We start from the raw sequence: 26,974 nt of genomic DNA, 5'->3' as shown, positions 1-26,974 counted from the left end.
TGAACTACGAGCTTGCATGTGAACGTAGTCTTTGACCAACCTATTTTTTATTATTTCACAAAAACAAGTTAAGAAACGTTTGTTTCTGTGGTTCATTTAGTGATAAAATATATTTTTTTTGTTAGGGAATTAGGATTACGTCGTCAATGGATGTGAACTTTTGTAATATATCCCAGTCAATTGCTATACGTGTCCCTTTGCAAAATACAATGACCACTATTGTTGTGAGTGATCAGATTCCTGCACCGACACGCTCCCAGTCAGGTAAAATATGGTTTATAAAGCCAATCACCTTTCCAGGATTCAAAGACCAAATCTCTTTGGGCTGTAAGAAGCCACTGCCAAGAAGCCGTGATCTGCGTTTAAATGCACAACTGCAAAGCAGATGTTCCGATGTCTCGCGTACCGTATTACAAAAGCGACAGATATCATCCTGAACCCGGCCAATATTCTTTCAATGATATCTACTCGGACAGTGCCCCATTACTAGGCCGACATATGTACAAAGAGCTCTTTTGTTGAGCTCTAGGAGCTTTTTTGAATGGTTTTCGTTTGGTGTTATAAATCTTTTAGATTGGGAACACTTTTTGACATCCAACCAATTGGTTGTCACTTTTTGTTTCTCCCAGCGTTTAAGCTCCATTTTCACTGCACAGTTCGATATACCACAGAAAGGTTCTGGGCCGATAAACTGTGAGTTAGATCCTTGTTTTGCAAGTTCCTCTGCCCTTTCATTCCCACCAATGCCACAATGTCCTGGAGCCCAATACAAATTTACTGAGTATGTTTGACACAGCTGTCGCAATGTGAGAATACATTCCCAGACAATCTTGGATGTGCATTTATAAGCATCAAGTAATTCAGCGCTGCTTGACTGTCAGAGAAAATACAAATATTTGCATGTTTGAATTTTCTAGTCAGACAAACATACGCACATTCAAGGATTGCAAAAATCTCTGCTTGAAACACTGTTGGCCAGTGTCCCATTGCCACTAAAATTTTAACTCCAGGGCCAAAGATTCCTGCACCAGTTTTTGTACCTATTTTTGAGCCATCTGTGAAAAATATCATTGAACCGGGACGGACATCAGGAACTCCGACTTCCCAGTCTGTACGCGACGTTTCGCATATTATGTAGGGAATATCATGGTTATCTGGAGGTGCCATCCAGTCTCCATTCATACTCATCACTGGCCCTCTTTTGAAAAAGTCCAGTATAGTCAGATGACCCACAGGACCACCTGACAAGATAGTTTTTGTTCGTTTGAGCCTCAATGCACTCTTTCCTGCTTCTAGTTGCACGTATTCGTACAATGGCAACAGATGAAGAATTGCATCAAGAGCTTTTGATGGGATGCTGCTCATTGCTCCTGTAATAGCAATGCACGCAAGTCGTTGAACTTTATCTAGCTTTGTTCTGGCGGTGGATTTTTGAGTTTTCGGCCACCATACTAACGAAGCGTAGGTCAGTTTTGGACGTATAATTGATGTGAATATCCACATCACCATCTTTGGTCTCAAGCCCCACTTTCTTCCAACGGTTTTGGAGCACAACCATAATGCACTGACCGCCTTGTTGATTGCATAGTCAAGATGTGCATTCCAGTTTAACTTGGTATCAAGGATAACTCCTAAGTATTTAACCTGTTCACTGAATGGAATTTCTACTCCTCCAAGCTTGAGAGTTTTTAGATTGAATTTCCTCTTTCTATTGAAAGGTACGATTACAGCTTTTGACGGATTATTGCTGAGACCCTCCTTTATGATAAAATATGAAAAAAACGTCAGCAGTGAGTTAAAATATAATTTTAAATTCACCCCATAGACATAAATGAAAAAAAAAAAAAATGGCTGAGAAAAGCCCCAAAACAACAGAAAAGGATAAAGTGGAAATTGATTCCAAGTTTTGTTGTGAATGGTTTCGAAGTTGGGAGATACTAAAAATAGAAATGATTTCAAATATTGCTGGAAAATCAGCGGGGGCCTAGTGTGGTTGGTAACGTCTCCGCCAACCACGCTCGACGCCTGGGTTCGAATCCCACCGCCGACATAGGTGTCGATGGTTGTGAGGTGGCGTGATCCACTCACAACCAACCCAACTGGTCTAGATTCAATCCTAGCCGACACCGGGAGATTTTCTGAGGCGAAAAATCTCTGGGATCACGCCTTCCATCGCATGAGGAAGTAAAGCCGTTGGCGCCGGTCCGTTAATAAACGGGTCGTGAGTTAGGGACCTGGGTGTGGAGTCGCCTCCCTGGGCGTCGGTGATTGGCCACAACAGTGGCGGAAATAGACCGACGGAAAATAAGCGAGAATAAAAAAAAAATTGCTGGAAAATTTTGCTAAACTTGCTACGACCACATTTGAATATGAGAAAAAATTGAAATAAGCCATAGCAGAAATAGACTAAATTTAATCAAAAATGGTTTCAAAAAACAGAAGTATCGAAAAAAGTTGTAGAAACTGTTCAAAACCGGACAAAAATAAGCCTGAAATTGATTTTCAATAAGTTTAAAAAAAATCTTAACATCCAGTGAAGATATAAATATTTACTAAATTTCATTGAAGCCTTAGGCGAAAATGCTCTCTGAAATAGTTCGGAGCACAGACAAAACGGCCAGAAAATTACAAGATGCAAATCGGTCAAAATGTATGAAAAACGTAAAACTGCAGAATGGAAAACTATACTAAACTTAATTTAAAATAGATAAAGACACTCCTTAACATCTAGATACACATCGAAAGGCTTGAAAGAATGAAAAGAAAAACACAAGAAAAAACATTATTTTTCGAATATTCAAAGAAGGGTGAATTGTCCGGGTATTTTGGCTATTGATTAAGGTATATTTAAAGATGTAGTTATTTTGCATGTCGTGGACTATATTTACATTGCTGTTGGCAGTGTTTCTCTCGAAACCATGTTTTTTAACTGGTGGTTCTCAGCATCTACTGAACCGATTTGGCTGAAATTTTGTTCTAGCATGTAAAAATGGATTATCTAACTTGTACATAGTTGTTTTTCGATATCAGAATTTTTCAATGTTTTATGAATTTTTAAATTTAAATTTTTCATGAAAATTTTTTTTTTACTAAACAGGCCGTTATTTTAGCAATTTTTGGAATTTTCGAAGGCTATGTAACGAAAAACGGCTATGTATCACGTTAGATGATCCATTTTTACATGCTGTAAAAAAGTTCAGCTAAATGGGTTCAGTAGATGCTGAGAAAAATGTACCATCATTTGAAAAACATGGTTTCTAGAGAAACGCTGCCAACAGCGTAATACTCACTATATTTGTATCCACGTCATGCAAAATACATCCTAAAATGTACCTTATTTAATAGCCAAAATACCCGAACATATCACTACTTTAAATATTCGAAAAAAATTACGAAAATTTATTATTTTTCGACCTTCTAGAGTAGGGTCCCCCCTTAAAAAAGTTGTATATTGAATAATCCGCGATCTTTTTATTAACATATTTCCCTAGAATTTACCATTAAACCCTCTGCAAACAACACGTCGTTTTGAAGAGGAATCATAAAGCTTTCATTTGAAGAAGAAACAAAATGGCCGCCATCTTGAATCTCGTCGCCATATTGGATTTTATCAGAAAAGTCATGTTTTTGAGCAAGTTCGCAACCACCGATTTCAAATTTGACATCACCATCGGAAAACTAAGTAAAAATGCTATGCAAGCTACGTGTACAAAATTAGGTAATCATCGGGTTCGTCTTGCCATTAAGATCACTTTTCGAAATCGGTCTTCGAACAGTTCAACGCACGGGTTCAATACAATTTTGCGGCGCGATCCAAGATGGCGGTAATTTTTTATCAACTCAGAATAAAAGCTCCATCATTTCCCTTCAAAACGTCGTGCTGTGTTATCAGAGAGTTTCATGGCAAATTCTAGAGAACTAAATCAAGTAGAAGATTAAAATGTGCTTGAAATCCACCTTTTTTTAAAATCGTTTGCCTCCTGGTACACGAGGCGTTCATCAATATGTACAAACCAAAGAAGTTTTATACTTTTTTCACTACTTTTTAAAATTTAGGCACAAACATATACTTTTTTAAAGTCCTCGTGTCACTAAAAGCAAAGTAAAGCCTTGGTGCTACATTCCGATTCGGAACTTGACCTTCTGTTAATTTAAACACAGACTTCGCAGCCGACTGTTTAGTGTACAGGACAATTGCGGGGCTAGCGCGACGATCCTACTGACACTAACAGTCTCTCCCGAACCGAGACTCGAACCTACGACGACTGGATTGTTAGGCCAGCATCGAGACCATCTGGAAGATTACCTCGTGTCACTAGTAAACTTAAAATTATCTCCGCTAACGAGTGAAAACAAAAAAAGAAATCTATCTGATTTGAATTGAATTTTTTAAGCGGTTCTCAACACGTACGAAGATTTTTTCCAAAAAAATTAACGAAGAGACCGCCACAGAGATGATTTAAAATTTTTTTCGAATAGTCTGAAACCACAACATCCTGTTCTGTGGATATTTGCGTACCGCTACCCCTCCTTTAATTTGTCACGTGGAATGTGAGTGACCCCTTACAAAACTTTGTCTATTCTTTTTCAGCTATTTAAAAAATCTGTGCTTATAAAAAAAATCATAATCTGAACAGTACAGTAATCTGTAGCCGAGAAACTGAAAAAATCTGTACGTTTCCAGATTAATATGTACAATTAGCAACAGTGGATACAACGTGTTATTTTGTTGCGTAGCTGAGAGCTTCATCGGTCCAGTTCCACTGTTTTTAATACAAAATGGGCCTTTTACAAGAGAGGCCTAAAACCGCTGATTTTCCAATTGAATATGCCAAGAATTTGAGGAGAACTTTTGATTGAGCCGTTTATGGTCAAGGTTTTTTTTAGTGAAAACAAAAAGGAATGATTCATTTTTGGAATTGCTCAGCAATTAATATAATTGAATTAGCATCGATAAAATTTTGTCATTATTTTATTTTTATTTTCCCTCCGTTTTGCTCCGATTTAGTTTCATCGTTTTAATGATGATTAATCAAAACATAACGGAATACTAGCCAATTATGTTCTGTTTGCTATTTTTAACAATTTTTTGCACTGCACTTTTTCTGTTTTGTTATGTGTTTCTGCTGCTGACAGAAAAACTAACACACTTGCTGCTAAAGCACGCCGCTCTGCTGAGGTAAATTCTAGAGCATGCAAAGAACAAACATGCGTGACCGGTGGCTGAATATTTTTTTTCAGTTTAAAGATGTAAAGCAAACAACGCAATTCATTTTTCTACCTAGACGGTCTCTTCATTTGATATATGCTTAAGAGTCACACAGTAACACCACTGTAGTGAACTCATTTCATTTACAACTTAGATTATCTAGTTACCATCTCCGATAAATCACACGAAACCCTTTTTATCGGGAACTTAGTTTATTGAGTGTTTACGCTGCATGAAATACATGTACATATAATTATTAGGGTGGGGAAAAATAATCGATTTTCCAGAACCAAGTTTTTTTGGTTCCTTTTGGGGTCCCATACAACCCCAAACTTACTTGAAGTCGATTGGTTTTGTCTCCGCTTGGCGCATTGCATTCCAAATTTGTATGAAAATTTATATGGAAAACCTACTTTTTTGCATTTACCTTTCTAGAGAGCTCAATAATGCTCTAATAATGCACTACATTATGTTGAAGTATAGTATTGTAGATGCCTAACAACTTTGCAAAAGACACTGAAGAGCTAGAATGTCCCTAAAAAGATAGCCATAGCTGTTCAAAGTTGAGTATATCGATTTAAATGCAGAAAATCTTGTTTTCTGCCAACATTACCAATGTACCGGCGTCAGTAGGATTCCCATCAGAAGAAACCTGTCGTAACGAGTTTATACACTCAGCTGGACCAAGCAAACAAATTTAGGTCAATATTCTAGGGGTAAATAGAATCTACAACGTTTTCAGAGGTAACTTCTGATGGCTATCTGACTGACGCCGGTACACTGGCAGTGTTGGCAGAAAAAATGATTTGCAACATAAATTTCGACATACTCAACATTGGACAGCTCTAGTATTTTTTGGCACACCCTAGCTCTTAAGTGTCTTCGGCCAAGTTGTTAGGCATCTAAAATCTTACCATATAAAGTCATGAAACCTATGGTTTGAGCCATTTTGAGCTCTTTAGAATGGAAAATGCAACAAAGTTGGTTTTTCCATACACATCTTCATATGAATTTAAAATGCAATGCGCCAAGCGGAGACAAAACCAATCGACTTCCAAAAAAATCAGGATTGTTTGGGGCCCCAAATAGAACAAAAAAAACTTGGTTCTGGCTTTCTGCTATCAAATTTCGTTTTTTCCATATAACGATTCCCCACCCTAATAATAATATATCTGGAATGATTCGCGATTAGGGCGCAACTAACAAAATGTAAACAAATCGTTTTCTTGCACCATTGGCTTCGAAAAGACTGACAAAATTCATGGCTAGAATCCTTTCTTTTGTAACCATCGATAAAACTATTAAGACCAAAACAGTTCACCCAAAACAAAAGATACTTTGTAAATTGACCCTTTTCATTGTTTTGAATCAACGGGCTTATTTGTGAAATATTTCGTAAACAGGCGACAGTAAAGGGCGGATCAACATTATGTTTTCAAAATACAGGCGCATTTAAAGGGCGCAACTGAGGAAAAAATAAAAAATATAAAAGGCGAAATAAAGGTGGGCGAATCTCGTTGTCAGAATGTTTTAAGGCTTATTTGACAAATTCAATGTAGTATTGTTAGGAAACTATAAGACAGGTTTATTTTACGTCCATTTTTGGTATTTATGTTAATGTTAGTCACTTCCTTTTAAATTACGATTTGAAAATGTACTTGCAAGTTTTCAAACTGATATTCTCCAATGTTTATCTTCTGCCAGTTGCGCCCTAATCGCAAATCACTCCGGATACATTACTTTATATAAGTAAATATAAAATCATGAATTTAAATTAGATGATCTTTCCTATTGGAATTGATTGTTGCATTAATGCTGCCTGTATTGCTGCATTAATAATTATTCACACTATGGTTTCCTATATAATGCTGCATATATTTACAATGAAACTTTGAACTTTTATTAGACAGCAATGATCACCCTCTTAATGCTGATATTGACGTCTTGTCCTAAGAACGAATTTATTTATTTGTTGCAGGTGGGAATCTGAAAAAACTCAGTCTATCGTCTATCTAGTTTCTGATTGGTCGGAATCTGTGAATTGTTTTTTTTAGAAGCATTCCCTAATCCATCTTTTCAATTCTGAGGAGCCCTTTATAAATTTCACAGATATATCATTCAACAAAACGCCATGTTATCCGATAATATCAAGCCATCTGCAAAAATCCGGACACCACGCAGGATACATTGAATAAACGAATCAGCGGCTCTCACGCTCCCTACGCTAACCCCGGTAACCCCATCGCCGTTTCGATAGCCAATTAACGACCCGGCTGATGTACTAACAACGTGTAATCGCTAGAATCAATAAAGCAAAAACTTCACTTGCACTAAATCAAATTTATGACGTATTTTGATGCCTCCGTACTATGACAGCAAAACAAATCGTTCTCTATCCGATTTAATACACACTGCACCCCTATATTTTTGGAAATCCTACACCCTACCTGCCAATTTTGGGATCAATTTCGAAAAAAAAACAACAAGCGCACAACACTCAGGACCCTAGCGAAAGGATCTGTTTAGGTGCTTTTTTTTGGAAAATTGTGGTGATACCCCGGAACACCTCTCTGCATGGTGAGAAAGTCGGATGCTGTTTCATGTGTGTTGGCTTTGGGTGCTATTTTGGAAATTACAAAGGAGATTTTCGATTCAGGATGATTCAGGATTTTTTTTTGGTTTTGCCACCTCTCCTGCAGTAGCTGCCTATTGAGTGTGTTTTGTGACTTTTCGGTCCGGTGATAATCTGTATCGTATTAAGTCAAGTGGTTAATTAGGACTGTGGGAAGCTGTGAAATGGGATCGGAGATCGGTTGCTGAGCGTCCGGGAGCTGGTGGCAGAAAAAAAATTCGAAGGCCGTTTCAGCGACACAGCGAGTGAGTGTGAACTTTGTGATGTATGAGCAAGATACACATCGGGAGTTTTTACCTGGAAAGTTTGGATGGGATGCGTTTCGAAGGGTGCCGTTACGAAATTTAATTGAAGCACAAAAGGAAGTAAATTATGAGGCCGTTCAGGAGTTTTTTTTCAGACTCCTTTTCGGCTTAAAGAACCGTTTTTTTGTGCGAAGAATTTACTGTTGCGTAATTAAAGATATTTGTGAGCCGTAGGAAATAGGGATGGGATCCTTTTTACCTGCACGGAATCTTAAACTTGAAGGGTCATGTGTGAATATATGAAGGGGTTAAAAGTTCCCATCGTACCGTTCCGTAACGGATTCTTTTTCCGGACAGATGGTAGGTTAGCTTGATGCACTACAGTGATTCCTCTATCTTGGGAAATTACTAATATCTTCCGCTCGAAGAATCCAGCCATTCGCTTGCCCAGCAACACAATTGCAATTTATTTTGCACTTCATAACGACACAGATAATCCGTATTGATCTGGGTGGCTTGGAATGCTGCAACAGGACCCGGGCAAAGCCGTTCAATCGGAGGGATGATTTTCTGCCTGAAATGCGGCAAGGGATTACTCAAAGAATCCTTTTGTGATGGACTCGTTGTCTAGCATGGTACACACACAAAAATCGATAATGGGGATTATGTTTTGTCTATGTTGACTGAAGCCGGCCACAATCCTTTCCGGGGAATGCTTGAAGCAGAGGATGACAGAATGCACAAATGGATTCGGTTCCGCTCGTTCGGAGCGACAGTTTGCAACTGACTGAAAAATCGAAACGTTGCATAATTTTTCCGACCAATAGTTGCATATCCCTGCCGGATTTTAATTTTATTGGAACCCCTATCTCAAAGAGGACCTCGCGGTACATCTGCCGGGTGCCTTATGTTAATTTATTTTGGTATGAAAAGCGAAGGGGTTTTGGCTCCTATACCTGGCTGATACTTGCACCTCTGTCCCTTCAGCACTTCCGTGCCGCATTCAAATCATTAGATTTTTTTTTACGATGAATAAATATCCTAATTCCGGATTGGGACCCTTCCGTGTGCCGGCACCGGGTGGAAATATTCGTTTTCATTTGAATGCACATGTCTGCTGGGTGCGTCTGCCTCCAGGGTGCCGTGGTGTCATATTCTCGATTCGATGGTAACCTTTAGGTAATTTTTGGCATGTGCGCTGCATGCAGATTTGAGCAGCAACTGCCTGTTGACGATTGTGTGCTGGGTAAAAAAGGGACAGTTTTCAGCTGCTAGAGTGAAACTTTCGTAATATACACGCAGTCGGTTCGGTTCTTTACCATTACGAATGGGCTGCTGTCAACAATTTCGGGAACCAACCAAATAAACGTGATTGAAAAAAAAAACGAGGTTCAAAAATTAATGTTATACTAGAAGGAAAATAGTATTGAAGCAAGTAAAGACTAAGGATTACTCTTTTCACCATCACCAAAGGGTGATATTCAGTATCTTAAAATCTAATTGTAAACTCATTTTTATGAAGTGTTTAATTGGTCTATCTTGTGCATTCAGGGTCAATCTCTAGGAAGAAACAAAAATCTAAAAGTTTAATAGTAAATGTTAATGGAACTATTAAAGATTATACTGTGGATTTCCAAACTAAGAACAGTTTTTTCATACAATTAAAATTGATCTTTGTATTGGTTTTTGTATTTTTTTAGGATTAGGATTTGAATTACTATCACATAAATAGAAATAGAAATGTTTCGAATCTCATCACTGAGTGAATATCTTCAAAATTGGTTCAACTAGTTCAATCTATCCCTTTCAGCTGCCTTTAGATAAACTCTTTCTGATTCCACATATGTACACGCGCTATTTGCTTGTTTAATATTAAAAAACGAAAGGTGCGACTGCATTCCGAAAACTCGAACGCAACATAATCGTCGCACTCGGATCACCATAAACGAGAACAAGAGTCAACTTCCGGTAGTCCTTGTGTCACCACACCGCCAGGGCACATGTCCTTGAAAGCTATACTCGATTGAGTTTGTTTGTCGGCAAAAAACTACCATTCAGACTCGATCCGAAAGGAAACGTCAACTTATGTTTTATAATCATTGTGTGGGTTAGACTTTTCCTATTTTTTATATTTTTATCTAGAAACATTCCGTCATCCGACGAATCCTTAATGATTAAAATATTTTTTCGATTATCACTCATTTTAGATAGTCGAAACTCTATACAGTCCAGGTGTGAGAGGAAAACTCATTTCGCATCGCTCATAAATCTTCAAGCTGATGCGACGCCGGGCAAGCAAATATTGAATTACATCAGCGTATTGTTTTTTTTTACCTATCCCATCGCTGGTGCGCACCATATGGGTCTCTGTCCCGGTGTTGAGGTGATGGTCCTTTCTCATCCCGTCCAAAAGGGTTGAAGAAAACAACCTTTCCAGTGCATTTGCGAGCAGATATAAATGAATTCGCCGATCGCACCAGGTAGGAATTTTTATTTACGTAATAATATTAATAATGAAAGTGACAGAATAAAAGGGGTCCCGGCGGGACACAAAAGAGCGCTGCTGTTTAGTGCCGCGATGAAATGCATTTGGAGCGGGGAACAAATTTCTACCTGAAGCTGAAATCGGCATAATTCGACTGTCTCTGCCGCAGCACCGAACGAGGAACAGCTTGAATCATTTGATCATCTGTTGCGGGACCGGTAAGGTAAATAATGCCGTCGTCATCATCGGGGGCAACGTGTTGCTTCCGGGACTCCGCGTGACTACAAACAGAGAGGCGTAAGAAAAGGGAGTACAGAGGGCTGGCAGATATGGACATACAAACCAAAAGCGCGTGGTTCGGAAAAGTACCTGCAGAAAAGTGTTCCGATCGCGCGTTGTTTGATCGCAGCCATCGTGTGAGCCGCAACTTCAGATACTCGCCATGTGGCCATGGAACACAGATCACTATCGGACGGTGGATGAAGTGCAATCTAGCGATGATTTTTGTCGCTCTCGAGAATAATTAAGTGAAGTACGGGGCTGGAAGATAGAAATCTGTCTCGTTGGCTGGTTAGTTTACAAGTGAGCTCAGAGATTTCAATCAAACCATCCAGACTGTTTGTCTGGGTGATTGTAGCGAATCGTTTGCCACAGATTGAGTGATGTTATTGTGTTAAACAGAAATCAAACTTAAGTGTTCTTTTGTTGGATTCATTTTGGATATGTTGTGTGATGGGACTTTATGATTTTAAATTTTAAGCGAAGGCAAATGCAAAAAAGGAATATAATGTGATGTAAATAAAAACTGTTGTTGATTGTTAGAGCTCACAATCACATACAATTGATAAGCGTAATTTATTCAATTGCAATGTGGTAATCGGTAAAAGAACATTTTTATTTATTTAATTTTATTCGTGTTCGAAAATTTGGCTAAATTTGGCATTGAAGTCACTGAAATTGTAACAACGATTTAAATGCTCACAAGATTCTAAATAAAGGGAAACTTGTCCTGAGAATATGAGTTGAAATATTTTTTGCTTGAATGATTATTAACATTTTGGGTCAAGTCATAATGAAAGTTGATGCTTTGTGACTTTCATATTGGCTAGAAAGTTACCGATTTGTTTTTAAATCTTCACCTAAGTTGAGTGCATTTAAAAGTTTAATGAAATACATGCTGTTCGAACGAAACGTGTAAATAGTTCTATTTTTGGTGGAGTTCTCACTAAAAGGGTAAAATTTGCTGAAAAATATTGAAGATGCAAGATGATGTTGAACATTATTTATTACTGTGATAGACATAACTATTTCTGCTTGTTGTTGTTGTTGTTTTGATTTTATTTATCGCTAGAAATGCTGGTAAGAACTTATTACATTACGTATATATTTTATTCTCTTACATTATAATGAATTTTTGTAATATTAATGTGTACATGAAAACATTTAGAAAATTCCGCTATGCAAATGATTTAAGAGGTAGTTGCAACTATTGCCACCGTTAGCCATTTTTTTCCATTTGTAATTTAATCTAAATCTTTATTTTATTTATTTTTTCTTTTCTGCAGCCGTTATTCGCTTTAGATGTTTTTGGGCCTCTTGATATTCACTAATGGTTTCTTTTCTCATTGCAAGTTTCGAATTAGGCTGATACAAATTTCGAATTCTTTTTATGTTCAAGGTTATCAAAGTTAGCAAAGGGGGTGGCAAGAACTAAATAACACCGAGACAAAAAAAAAAAAAAATAAACATCTTTGATCAAAGTTTGTGTGCAAGTTATGACGTTTGTAAATTGCACTCAAATAAATGTTGGAAAATAACACTTTATTATTATTAGTATTTATTTCGCTTGCATTTCGGGGACACTCTCGCTGTCACCTGACTTGTTTGTTGCTAAATTAAGCATTTATGCTGTCGGAAAACCAATGAAATGAACAAAACGGTTTGAGCTTTTTTTTCTTCCCTTTCCAATATTCAAGATTTTTGAGGGGGGGGGGGGATGACATAAAATGAAAATAAAATTTGTAACGGCCTTATTGAGATTTTTCGAATCAGAAAAAAAGTAGGAGGGTGGTATTCAAGACACGACCGCATGACGTTGGACTACGGTATTCTTATATTTCATTAAAACAAATAATAGAGAGAATTGCAACTCTAGTATTTGCTGCAATTTTATCTAACAGTGCATTTCTGGATGCTGAGACGTTAAAACGTTATAAATAATAATATATACTAAAAGAATGGATATCTTTTATTTAATCGCTGTCATTTCATACATATTCGAATCAACCCTTTGTTTGCTGCACTACCAAGACAATCATTTAATTGAGCGAATTGGTAAAATTTTCCTATCTAAGCAAAAAGCAAACTTTACGAAACTATCTGAAATTGGAGCCCAGAACGATTCAAACGAAAATTTTAAATTTGAAAATTGTTTGACATTTAATCGATAAAACTCATGCTAGGTTAGTTCCAGCCCAGCATATAACTTCATGTATTTGAGAAAAAAAAAAACGTTTGGTTCAATAACTCAATATAGCAAGAGCTCAATCACACGTTTTTCGGTAGTTGTTATCAAGGTTTGGGCGAGTGACAGGAAAATATCTTAACTTCTTCAGTTGTGATTTAGAGCATTTCTAATTGTTTTGTTATTTTTCACGATAGCGACAAGTTTGTTTCTTTCTCTGTGTGCGAGAAACAAAATCAAAACCGCGCACCGAGAAACAAAAACGAAAATTTAATGAATGCTCATTGAGAAAACTTGCAACTCTTTTTACCAATAACTTATGATACTCAAAAGAACCCGTTTTGATCTAAATCAAATTTCTAGTAAATAAGTGTTGATCATTCATAGGTGGTAATTTTTCCTCGATGAATAAAGACTGGCTGAAGAAGTTAAAATCGCTGCTGTAAAATCAAATTCACAACTGTGTTCGTTAAGACGTTTTAATATTTTCAATGACAATAATAGTCTTCGATAAACACCCGCTATAGTTATTCACACACATGCTTTAACTATCTAAACACGCGTTAAAACTATTCATACACACGCTGTAGCTATAGCTATCCATACACACGCTATTCCTTTCCTTACATCCGATACAACTATCTATACACACGCATAAGCTATTCAACCATGTGCTATTACTATCCATACATACGCTATAATTAATCATTACACACGCAGCAGCTATCCACACACAAGCTATAACTATCCGTACACACGCTGAAGATATACACGCAATAGCCATTATATGCTACACATGTTAGTGTTTTACACACGCTATAGCTAGCCATACACACGCAACAGCGCCATCCCTATCATCGCAAATGTCATAGCAATACAGATGCACATACGCTATATGTGCACACTGCACACACACCCAACGTTTTCACCCAACGATATCTGAATTGGATTACCGCTGGTGGGGTCCAACTCAGATCGAAGGAGCACCGAACTGAATGAAGAAATGCAGCTTCCCGCTACCTCCGCCGCTGCTGATACCACCGCTCTGGTTCTGCTGCAGCTCAGTTTGGCCGCTGGAATCAGCCACCGCTGCTGATTATATAAGACCGGCCTGGTGGCCTTTCACTTGTTAACTGATGACTGCTATGAGACGACACAGGCTATTATATAGCCCAAAGCAAAAATCCATCAGCGAGCAAACAAGAAGCGAGCTTGTGATTGGTTGAATGTGCACGACTTTTAACACAACTTTTAACTAGTTTAGTATCGAAAACTTATTTAAATTATTATATCACAATCTTGCGCAATATTTCCCCTATCAATCAAGCCATTGGTGTTTAGAATCTGTTCAGTGGTAATGATAAAAGAAGCATTTTAAAACGGTGTTGAAACACCTGTTGCAGCTACCGAAAGCGAGCTCGTTATTGGTTGAAAGCTGTGAGACTGTTTACAAAGTCAGATCGGTTGTATCCGTTAGTGTCGACTGTGCTTGTGAAGAGAGGTGGTGATTGGTTGCTCGGTATGATTTAGACAATCGATGTGATTTATCAATTTTTCAATAGTGTATCTCGAACAATAGGTTATTTTTGATACATAAATTCAACCATAAAAGAATTTCTGATCGGTTGATGCCAAAACCTCGAAATTCTGAAAAGAAATGACTGATATATAAGCGCTCAAAACCTGACCACTTTTCCCTGGTTTTCCCCGGTTGAATTACTAGATCTTCAAATTCAGGTGCCTAACTTCGATATAGACGTTAGTCCAACGTCAAAATGAACATACTTTTCTGGTTTAGTTTAAAAGATCAGTGGAGTAGATGGTATAATGCCAAAGGCTTAGTTTAAATGTTTTATTTATATGGAATTCAAGCAATTTGTTCGACTATATTAGCAATGGGGCTATCGATAAGTGCTAATCTGCTTTCATGCTTTCAATACTTTTGATATTATGATGAACACATATTTTTGATTCGAGACAAGCATTCAACTTAGGCTGATACAAATTTCGAACTCTTTTCATGTCCAAGGTCATCAAAGTTAGCAAAGGAGATGGCAAAAAATAAATATCACCGAGACGAAAAATAAAGAAATATCTTTGATCAAAGTTTGCGTGCAAGTTATGACGTTTGTAACTAGCACTCAAATAAATGTTGAAAAATAACAGTTTTTTATTATTATCATTTATTTCGCTTGTCTTTTGACGACACTCTCGCTGTCACTGGACTTGTTTGTTGCTAAATTAAGCATTTATGCTGGCGGAAAACCAATGAAATGAACAAAACGGTTTGAGCTTTTTTTTCTTCCCTTTCTAATATTCAAGATTTTTGGGGGGGGGGGGGGGTGACATAAAATGAAAATAAAATTTGTAACGGCCTTATTAGATATTATCAATTCAAACTCTTCAGGATGCTTATGAGTGTTTTTTTAAAACTTTTACTTTTCTTAAACACTCTTGGTTAAACGTTATGTACAGCAATCGGTTTAACATAGGATGAAACCAATCAGTGTACATAACTTTTTTGGCAACTACTTAACTGTTTTTCTCGTGATTTGGTTTCTTATTGTCTTTTCGAGGAAAGAAAGTTTGAACATCGCTCCAAAAGTATGATTTTTAATTAAAGCGAATTTCTTTATGACACATTATACAATCGATTCAGCTATTATTGAATAATTGATTTAATTCAACACATTTTCTTTATCAGAGGCATAGTTTAAAAGGTTATACATGAAAGTGAATTTTACGTTGATGAAAACGAGCCACATAACCGAATTGAACGCATTGAAAAATGAGTTTTTGTTCAGAGACTTGGTTCTTAAGTTACGTAAAACTATCTGAGTGATGAGTAAAAAAACCCTATGATTTGCGCAAGTAAGTTCTCGTTATCTTCTATGTAAATAATTGAGTTTCGGCTTAGCAGTCATAAATCTCAGAATTGAGAACGAGGTTATTTTTATTTGTCCCAACGTTTCTGCACTTGTTGGTGCTTTCATCAGGGGAAATTCTTGTGAATTTTGGTGTCCCTAGCCACAAACTTTTTTTCAAAGACTTGAATGAGTTTTCTCGTAAACATAACGTTAAAGCGACGAGCCCGGCGAGCAATTACTACGCGACACTCTCATGTGAGTTAACGTGTTTTGGTAATGGCTAGGATTGGGTGCCAATCACTTTGACGTAGTGGAATTTTGTTCCATCTTTCAAGCAGAGCTCGAATACCGTTACCATGAAAGGGTATGTCTTTCGAGGCATTTTTTGTGTCGTCATACGAGCAAAACTGCTGATCTGGCTGACTTTGTGCCATCGTACGGAACAAGAACAATATATAAAGAATAAGCTGGGTGAAGTGTATGTTCTCATTTGAACGTTTCTATGTGAGTTTCAACTATTTTGGCAGTATGAGGTCGAGCTTTGTCATGCAGAAGAATCATTTTTTCGTACCTCTGCTTATAACGGGGCCGTTTTTGGCGTAGTGTTATTGCAGTGTTGAGTTTCGTTAGGTTTCAACACATTATAATAAATACCACCGATCATTAGATATATCGGTATGTATATTCGGCTGAGCCTACGACGTAAAACCACGAACGTAGAGACAGACAAACGGTCCTATGTTGATAGTAGCGTTGCGGCAGTATCAGCTAGCTTTCCGCATTTGTTTTCGGCTCAAACAAACGATTTGCCAGCAGTGCGGAAGCAGCAAACGTTTCGATTTGTCGGTTGGAGGCTTCGACCTTCTCCCCCGCGATGAAGCTTTGCTTAATTTTGGCAACAACACAAGTAAGCATTCTGTGCTGGATCCTAGCTATCAAAATCAGCCGTGGCCGTTTAATTTACTAAGTGTGAAAACAGCTTTTACAGTGTGTGTTGTCAGAGTGCCTTATTCGCCCACTGCATAGTGCTACAGTAGGACAATTATTCCAAATATAAGCTTTCGATGCGATTTTGTGGTTTTAAAACCATAGTGTCTTTTGCGAAGTTGTTTTTTTTATATAGTTAGTCTTTTATTTACGTGCAAATGAAAATTAGGGTGCTTTTGTCTTCGGACGCGACTTTTGACGAAAAACATTGTCTTTATCTTGAATAGGTAAAGAGTTATTACGGTTCTATTTCGAAAACAGACCCTTTTCAAATATTGATATCGCCGTTTGGGGGAAACAAAAAAACATCTTTTGACACCATTTGAAAAAACAAATATTGTTCTTAATCGTGGAAAAATACTGCAGGTATACTATTTTGCCCTTCTACTAGAAAGGGATAGCAATCCCTGTGTGTGCGCACGCGCGTGTGTGTGTGTGTTTAAGTATTGAGCAAGATCGCGCCAAATGACCTATGGTCGAATATCGACCATTTTTGATTTGAATGAAACTTTGCACACGTATTTGGCTTAGCAAACTGAGCATTTTTCATAGATGGAGAGATTTTTTACACCCATGAGTTACATTCTAAAAGGGCGTATGTATAGGTTTTATTCGAAGCATTGTAGCCCAGAAACCGTTGGTTGTATAGAAAAACTCTCTGAGAATGAGTTGTAGGGAATTAAAAATGCACCACAAAAAATATCCACTGTACAAAAAAATATTTTTTTTTTTGACCAAAAAAATTAAAAATAAACATTAAATTTCAATTTAAAAATAAAATTGAATTTTTTTTTATTTTTTTTTTAAGAAACTTGACGTTAATACGCAACTTTTAAAAAAAAGTCCAGGATGGAGAAATGAAAAATATTTTTTTTATGGTAGATTAATTTTTTTATGGAAATTCTAATTTAAACATTTTTTAAAATATTTGTATTCTGATGATTTTAAAAGATGCAGAGAGTCATTTTGAATCAAAAAGCTCTTGGTAGTAAACATTCTAAAGGCATTGGTTTTCGAGTTATTTCAAATTTAAGCTCGAAAAACTATTGATATTTCGGAAAATACACAATTTTCTTAGTTTGTCCATGGTTCTCCAGCAAAAACCATACGTTCATTGAAATGCATGATCAAAAATATACAATTCTTTCTTTAACAACAAAACGATTGGATAAATAACTCAAGCACTAAACCTTAGCCTACCTACACGTTCCCCCTTGCCGAATGTTTTATAAAAAAATATGTTCGTCGTGCAACACTACCTACTTGTTTACTAATAATAACTGTTTGTAAAGTACGCAACCAATAACTACTACTTACCTATAATCTCTGGTTTCGTATATAAATACGATTGCACTACTCCAGATGTGTTAGTAACAGTTTGCATTTTGTGAAGACGAATAAAGTGAAAATGGAATACACCAAGTCCAAATGCTGTAAACCCTTTCCTGATCATCGGTGCTCATCAAGCTTACGCAAATTACACGAAAACGTTATTGCAAAATTAAACATATTGAACAGTCAAACTCATTTTAATACGTCTTTATCAATTTGTGATTCGTGTAGCTATTGGAATGATAGTCAAGCCACCATTTATCCCTTCGTTGTTTACTATTCAGAATCTGGAACACTTAAGAATATCAGCTTCATCATAACATCGGAAGTACTCCATCATGACACTGTTGCGGTTCAGGTGTTCATTGCCAAATTAATGAGTTTTTTGAAAACAACAATAGAGTTGAAAAAAGCGATATTAATGTCTGATGGAGCTGCCTCACAATATATAAATAGAAAAATTTTGCAACAAAATATAACGTCGATGCAGAGTGGCATTTTTTTGCGACTTCTCCTGGTAAAGGCCCATGCGATGCAATTGGTGGCATATGAAAACGAATGGCAGGAAATGCAAGTTTAGCTAAAGAACATGAACATCCCATTACAAGCGCAAAAGAGTTGTATGATTGGTCTAATCAGAAAAGTAATAAAAATTCATCAGAAATGTCATTTAGTCGGGTATCATATGAAGAATATGAACAAGGAGTAACAGAATGGAGCAATATTTTCAAAAAATCTATAATAATAGCTGCCACACAAAAGTATTACTCTTTTGTTCCGATTTCAGAAAATAAGATCCAAACGAAGCTGTTTTCAACAGATGACGAATCATTTACTTATGATGTATATAAAATATAAGGTGAAACTAGTTCTGTAAAGTATCTTTGTCATAAAAAAATATGTTCCTAAGATAATTAAACTCGAAAATAAATATTTGATTCTTATATATATTTATATCACTTAGAACATTTGACTCTTTTCTTGAGAACCGTTCGCCCAATCGTTTTGTTGTCAAAGAATGAATTGTATATTTTTGATCAAGCATTCCAATAAACGTATGGTTTTTGCTGGAGAACCATGGACAAATTAAGAAAAACGTGTATTTTCCTAAATAATTATAATTTTCCGAGTTTTAATTAGAAATAACTCGAAAACCAATGCCTTTAGAATGTTTACTTCCAAGAGCTTTTTGATTCAAAATGACTCTCTGCATCTTTTAAAATCATCAGAATACAAATATTTTGAAAAGTGTTTAAATTAGAATTTCCATAAAAAAATTAATCTACCATAAAAAAATTATTATACCTTTTTTAAAAAGTTGCGTATTAACGTCAAGCTTCTTTAAAAAAAATAAAAGAAAAATTCAACTCTTTTTTTTTTAAATTGATATTTAATGTTTATTTTTAATGTTTTTTGGTCAAAATTTTTTTTGTTGTACAGTGGATATTTTTTTTATGATGCATTTTCGATTCGCTACAACTCATTTTCAGACAGTTTTTCTATACAACCAACGGTTTCTGGACAACAATGCTTCGAATAAAACCTATGCCAAAAGGCATACGCCCTTTTAGAATGTAACTCATGGGTGTAAAAAATCTCTCCACCTGTGAAAAATGCTCAGTTTGCTAAGCCAAATACGTGTGCAAAGTTTCATTCAAATCAAAAATAGTCGATTAAATTTTTGCGTATTTCCAGGCGATTTGAAATGATTTTGCTCTATTCAACCATGAAATGTTTTCAAGAAGCTTCCAGTTACATTAGATCCGGTAATTTCGCTAAACACCATCCATGGCAAAAATCAATCAGATTCCCCGGGGAAACTGATAAATAATTTGCATAAAATAGCTCGAAAAATATCTTATTTTCTTATATATATAAGATGACACAAAATTCGCTCTTCAAATGCTTTTGAATTATTTTTGTACTAGCACAAATTTAGAGATGTCATTATTTATGTAAGGCATTAGTTTATGATATCGATAAAGTTTTTACGTTGAACGTTTTGCTTTTTGAAGCTTTGAAAAAAGAATATGTGCAGAAATTGTAGAAATTGATAAAATAAAGCTGTCTCATGCTTAACTGTTTTCATGCTTAATTTTATCAACTGTTTTTATGCATAATTTTATCGAAAAATTGATAAAAAATTAACAATTTGAATTGAATTTTATGCTGTTTAAAAACAAAGTATATCTTCAATATTTTTTCAAAATAAAGTACAATATTTGTTCTTTCAAATGGTGCCAGAAGATATTTTCTATATTTGTCCCAGGGATATCAATAATTGAAAAGCGCCTTTTTTTCAAAATAGAAATATTAATAACTCTTTCCCTGTTCAAGAGATGAACAATGTTTTTTCGTCAAAAGTTTCGTCTTTTTGAGCTCTCGAGATCATCTGAAGACAACTTTGTTATTGAATTTTAACTGAACAAAATAGAGTAAAAAACTGTTTTTTGGGACCCACCCTGAGCCAGTTACGTCAAATTGATCTTAATCGTTCAATTTAATAGCTACGCGATACTTTGTTTTTCGCATACTGACGACGATTTCAACGCATCTTAGGCTTGTTTTATGTGTATTCATTAATCGCTATAGGTGATTTTTTTCCTTCGCTGCATGTTAATATGTAGTGTGCATATTACTACATCAGTTATGTGGTCGTATCTTGGATACAACCTCCTGCATTTTCATCACTCGTCACGATGCGATGAAGAAACCCCTTCCTTTTGTCATCACAGCAGTTGTTTACAAGTCCCTTGGCTTCAAATTGTAAGGAACCCAGTTCTTTGTTTTTGGAATCATTTCCAAAGAATGCAATCGCTTGGGAATGGCTTGACGGGTAACTCCTAATACCGAAGCAAGCTGTTCCTGCGTTTGACCTCATCGAGTGGTTCCTCTAATTCAGCAGCTTGTCGAAAGCTGATTTTGAGCCACCACTTCGAACTTTCATAAGCACAACACTCGAAAATAGATTATGCGTTCCCTGTGCAAAGCTATTTTATGTTTGCTTCACCTTAGCAAACAGAAAAAAGCGTTTTCACAGGTGACGCATTAACTGTTATCGAATCTTGTGGCCTTGAAATTTCGAAGTGGTGGCTCGAAGTCGGCCATTTTTGGCTTGAAAACCGTTTAACCTTAAAGTAACGGAACCAATCACGGCACGTTGTTTCACATAGCGCAGTACTCACTGCTGGCGCCATCTATTGTCAATAAGCGAGAACTTAGTTGCACACCTAATAATGGCACAAAATGACATCTTGAGCTCATAGTAACATCTGTGCCAAAGTATTTTGAAGTTAGAAGGTATGATTATAGGGTCTATATGTATATATTGTAATGGGACCAAATTCGATTGAACGGAATTGCGATGCGACGATGAACAAAACTGCCACCTATATGATTAAACAACCCGTGTGATTTTCTTGAATACCAACGGAGAGGACTGAATCAATGAGCAGACAGCTGGTGTAGTTGATAGAATGAAGCAATTCGAAAAAAAGGACCGACCAACGTTGTGTGCGAACTATATTAGTTTTCCACCAACTGTATAGCCGTCAACAAGCACCCACAAGACCTCACTGCCACCAGCAATTTTATGGCACTGTTCGAAGGTTTCCTGCTTTTCGCAATCATTTTTTGTGCTTTGCGCAGTGTCACTTATCGCTTATCGTCACTGTTATGTGTTATAGTGCTTGTATTCACCCAGAATTATTATTTTATCTTCTTTATCAGTATTATCATCGCAGTTCTATATTTATTGCAAACGATAAAAAATTGGCGGTAGAAGTTCTTGGAATAGAATTGTTTCTCACCTTATGCCACCAGTTTCATGCTAGGACACTTTTCGGGAAAATCGTATGATAATTACGTTGAAAGAAATGCTGCCAGATGTATTAAGAAAACGAGAGTCTTTCCGCTTCATATGCGATGCGGAAATGGTCATTTGAAATCGCCAAATAATAATTATGACAACGCTAATTTCACATTTTACCGCCTCAAAATTATTTATTTGAAGTTTTGAAACAGCGCCTGTGAAACTGAATTTTGCTTTGAAGAAGAATTTTTTTTTTAAATAATTGTTCTCATCACTATTAGTAACGTTTTGGCAAGAACAGGAGAATAATAACTACCTCAATTGAACTACTTTGACATCGGCAAGTTTTTTCAATTTATTGTCATTTGCCGATGAAACGGGATGGTTCTAGTTCTCCTATTTGTGTCATTGTTTTATTGTTGAAAAATTAGAACAACTATGAAGAAAATTAAGATGACATTTTCATAGAGCAGTTATTAAAATGTGGTAAGAAAAATAGCAAGATCAAAATTAAATATTGAAATCTAGTCGTAGAAAACTCAGGCATTCAGACTTTTTATAGGTCTGCAGTAGAGTTGAATTGAAAAGCAAGGTCAATATGAAATTCGTATCGTGAGCAGGGCTGACAAAAATCATTTTCACTACCGGAATTCTGGAAAAAAATTCAGCCAATCTTTTTCAATTTTCACTTCAAATGAACGCAGCGCCCTTTCAAACACACTAGAATTTCATCCTTGAAATGTGCTGTCACACTCCGATGAAGTAATTCACGCGCATTGTTGACGGTCACGCAATAAAATCTTCTGAAAATCCAAACAAATGATATCTACCGTTCCTTTGGTGAAACGAAAATGACGTTATCAAAGTGACGCTTGCTGTCGCTATCAGAATGAAACGCTGAAATTTTTTTCGTGGCAGTATTTTTCTTATCCATTACTAGTCGCGTTATGCTACTATACAGTACACCGCGGTAAACCGAGTAAACCGAGTTCACACAATGGAACTCAGAATAAAAGATTTTCAGAAAATTTGAAACAGTGAATATCAAACGAACACACTTTCACTGCGCCTAACGGATGACTTGGCTTTCATTTTTTTACGAATACTGATGAAATGGAGGAAGAGAGAATAAACATTGCATGAAAGCGAAAATATTTCCTTGTGATGGTAGAAAGAAGCACTGAAGTTTATGGTGCCTATTTTTCACTTTCATGCAAAAGTCTAGTGACACCAAAATTCACAGGAATGTTTGAATAGTTATAATCTTTCATTTTTTCCGGTTTGAGCTTCTGGAGTGCACCTGTGTATACCAGTGTTATTCTTGCTTTCGATTTTGAGTTCAATATTCAGAGACCAATTGTATTGTTATTTTGCATATTGTATTTTTTTTTGTTCATCTATAATTTATTTGACACGGCACAAATACAATTTAATGTTTAACGGCGCCAATTATATCTGGTAGCTTACTTTCTAAAGTATCTTAATAACTAATTTTACTGTATTTTTATTTACTGTATGATGGTTTTCATTGCCATAGGTAAGCACATGTTCCGCTGCTGGGCCAAGATATTACGGACTGGCATATTGGGTTGTCTCCCTCGGGCCTTGAGAGTATCGTGCGGGTCTGATCGCTGTTTCCGGATCCGGGGTCTTAACGTGTTCTTGTCGTTAGGCTGGATGCAGGTGGAAGGGGATAGGACTAGCATGCATATTGTATTGCCAATTTGTATATTGACAAGCTTTAATCATTATTTTTCATGCTAAGATGTCAAAATGTTTTGATTTCAATCAAAAGTTCAAAAAAATCAAACCGACTGGATTAACATGATTAGCTAGAAAATGATTCGAAAAGTTACACAATAAAATAATTCTAGATAAATGGTAGAAGTACATTCTTGGATTTCTGTCCCAATGCTCGAATGTACGTTCATTACGGCTTGGTCCCAACACCTAGAAACCTAACAGGATAAGAAGTTTTGACCGTCATAAAGCTGAAATACCTCCATTATCATATTAAATTTGCATTTTTACACTGTAGATAACCGACCGTAACCCATCGATTCCCTTACGCAAAAAGCTCCGCTTTTCTAGCCGTCCTTTCCCAGAACCGTCCAGCGTCCCCAGCAGCAGCCAAGCAGTTTTGCCCCGGCCAAAACTTTTCGTCCGAAAAAAGGGACACACATAGAGCATGTAAACCCTTGTCCATTTATTTCTATTAAATAAAATATTTGCTGTCCCTCCTACATTCCACCTTCGGGCTTGTCCATACCTTCCACAGAGCCACACTATCGTACCGAGGCGCACACACTTACAGACAGATTCCCGGAAAAGAAAAATGGAAATCAAGAAAACGTAAAAGGACAGCTAGAGCTAAAAGGATTCTCATAGCATCACATTCCTTAGACTACCCCCGTGCCACGCAGTCCCTGCCGGCAAAATCTCAATATTCATCTATCTAAGCAAAAATTCCTGGTATCTTGTTAACACATGCCGACCATTTCCATGTTCGGTCTAACCCCTAAATGGCAACACCCTCCTCCATACCAGCACAGATAGCTCCCGGTCCAGTAGTCGTTCTAGTTACAGTTTCCCATTTTATGGCCAGGCTATGTCCGATGTGCTTTAAAAATACCACACACCGGCAAACATTCACACATGCGATGGTCTTCACTGGCCCCGGTCGGAGTGAACTCACACAGTTATAGATAGCAAGGCTGCAGCACCGAACGAAACGGACAGCCGATCCTTCTTATGGTTGCGGAAAATCCCTCTCGACCGTCGGTCGATGGACGACGGACGGGATGGAATTGCTGCTTTTAGGAATGGGCAGGAAAATGAGAGACAGAGACACAAAGCTACTGCGAGTGTGCGAGGGAGTTTGTATTTATACTGTCCTTTGCAAACAAACCCAGCTCTCCACAGTCCGACCGTCGTCCATCTCGGCTGGGAAGCTTACGGTTTATTTTTCTTCCGTAAGACCGTCCAGACTGTTATCTATGTGCGGTTCACCAAACAGGGCTGCCAGAATCGAGTACGGGGCAAGTATTTCAGATATATCTGGTGGAATAGAATATACGAGTTCGACCCAAACAATTTAGTTAAACAGTGAGTCTTATGATGCATTTTCCAATTATTTTTCTATCAACCGAAGTGGTCTGTTGTAAACTAAAAATGGTTCGAGCTATGTTCAAAAAACTTTGCTGGACACAAAAAAAGTAATTCCAATATTTCTAGTAATCACTCGTCGTTTTCCAATCGACAGTTTCCCTCTGCCCGCTCTCCATTGACATATTTTTCCACCGAACAAAACGAGTCAATTTTATTAGAAAATAAATGTAACAAAAAACAACATTCGGCCCAGCAACTTCCCCTCCCGTGCTTCATTCCGCCATCTGCTATCCGAAAAACCAACAAACACAGTTGGACTGTTATGGCTACCTAACGGCAGGGCACAAAGAGAACAGGACACCCCCACCCACCCAATGTCACCCCTCTTGATGGTAAAAAATAACAACAGACTAGAGGAAATGTCGAAACGTCGCTTTGTTGGTAGTAAATTTGGCTGCTACAAATCGATTCGAACCTAGATTCAAGATACTGTCGAATACCCTACATAGCTGCTGGCAGCTTACTGGACGGTCGATCGGACGGACGGCCACACAGAAGTTTAACGAGATGGCTTTGCCGTACTTTATGCCGGTCGGTCGGTTGATGCGGCCCTTCGGATAAGCAGAGGGTGTGGGTAGTAAAAACCGAACCCCCAGCACGGACGGACTGCACCACTCTCGGCTCGGTGGAATGAAAACTCTTAACTAGCCAACCTACTTAAACTTCCCTCGAGAATGTTTCACATATGCGACCGAAAGTACATACCCAGCCGCAAGCGCAGGGGGTGTGGGTATATACGTGCGGAGAATGGCTTCGGTTGCCTAAAAACTTTGCTGGACCTTTTTCTCTCGGACGACAGGAAATTTTTAATATGCCATTCCGTATTCAATATGTTTCCAAGGGGTAGAGTCAACGGTCGGATTCGGTTGGTTGTCATTTTATCCTGCCGGGGTACTGTATTCGATACAAAGGAATTCTGTTATTTCTATGTGAATAATATTGGAAATTATTAAAAATTCTATTTCCTTAAAATGAATATTGGTAAAAAATAATTTTTTGTGAACATCAGTTTTATCGCTTCTCGATCATTGAAAGGTAACTTTTAAATCAGAAGTTTTGCGTCAGTTTTTAAATTGTTGATCAAAATTATTTAATTGTTGATGGTAGAATATTCCTCGGGCTCTGACCATCGTGTAATTTATTTAGCGGGTTTGAATTGAATTTCTGTGAGTTCAATTTTTAAGGCGAATCCTCATTGAATCCAGAAATGGCCGACTTCGAGTCACCACTTCGAATTTTCTAAAGCACAAGACTCGGAAATAGTTAATGCGTTCCCTGTGAAAATGCTATTTCATGTTTGCTGTGGTGAAGCAAACATAGAATAGAATTTTTATAGGGAACGCAATGAGTATTTCCGAGTCTTGTGCTTTTTAAAATTCGAAGTGGTGACTCGAAGTCGGCCATTTTTGGATTCAATGACGTTTCACCTTAACTTCATTTGTTAACGTTCCGGTCTACTTTTTGCTTTTGACCATTTGACCTATAAATTGATTACAAGGAGAGTTTATAGTGGCAATCGAGGATTGAAACAATTTTTGTCGAAAGTTGGTAATGATTTTATTTGGCATAGCTTCTCATGTTTCTAAATGTTTCGATACTATGTAATTTAAATGTACCAAACCAAGGAGGGCGCTGCGAAATCTTTTTCTGAACATAATTCTGGATCCTCTGAAGCGTTTTTTTCCTTGGTGAACAACAACTCGGCTAGACAGATTCAGCATGAAGCATAGTTGGTCTAAAAATTTGTTTGTAAATCAAAACTGAATTTCTTGAA

This window comes from Wyeomyia smithii, chromosome 3 (genome assembly GCF_029784165.1).
Source record: "Wyeomyia smithii strain HCP4-BCI-WySm-NY-G18 chromosome 3, ASM2978416v1, whole genome shotgun sequence".
Classification (NCBI taxonomy): Eukaryota; Metazoa; Arthropoda; class Insecta; order Diptera; family Culicidae; genus Wyeomyia; species Wyeomyia smithii.
This window is presented reverse-complemented; position numbering follows the sequence as displayed.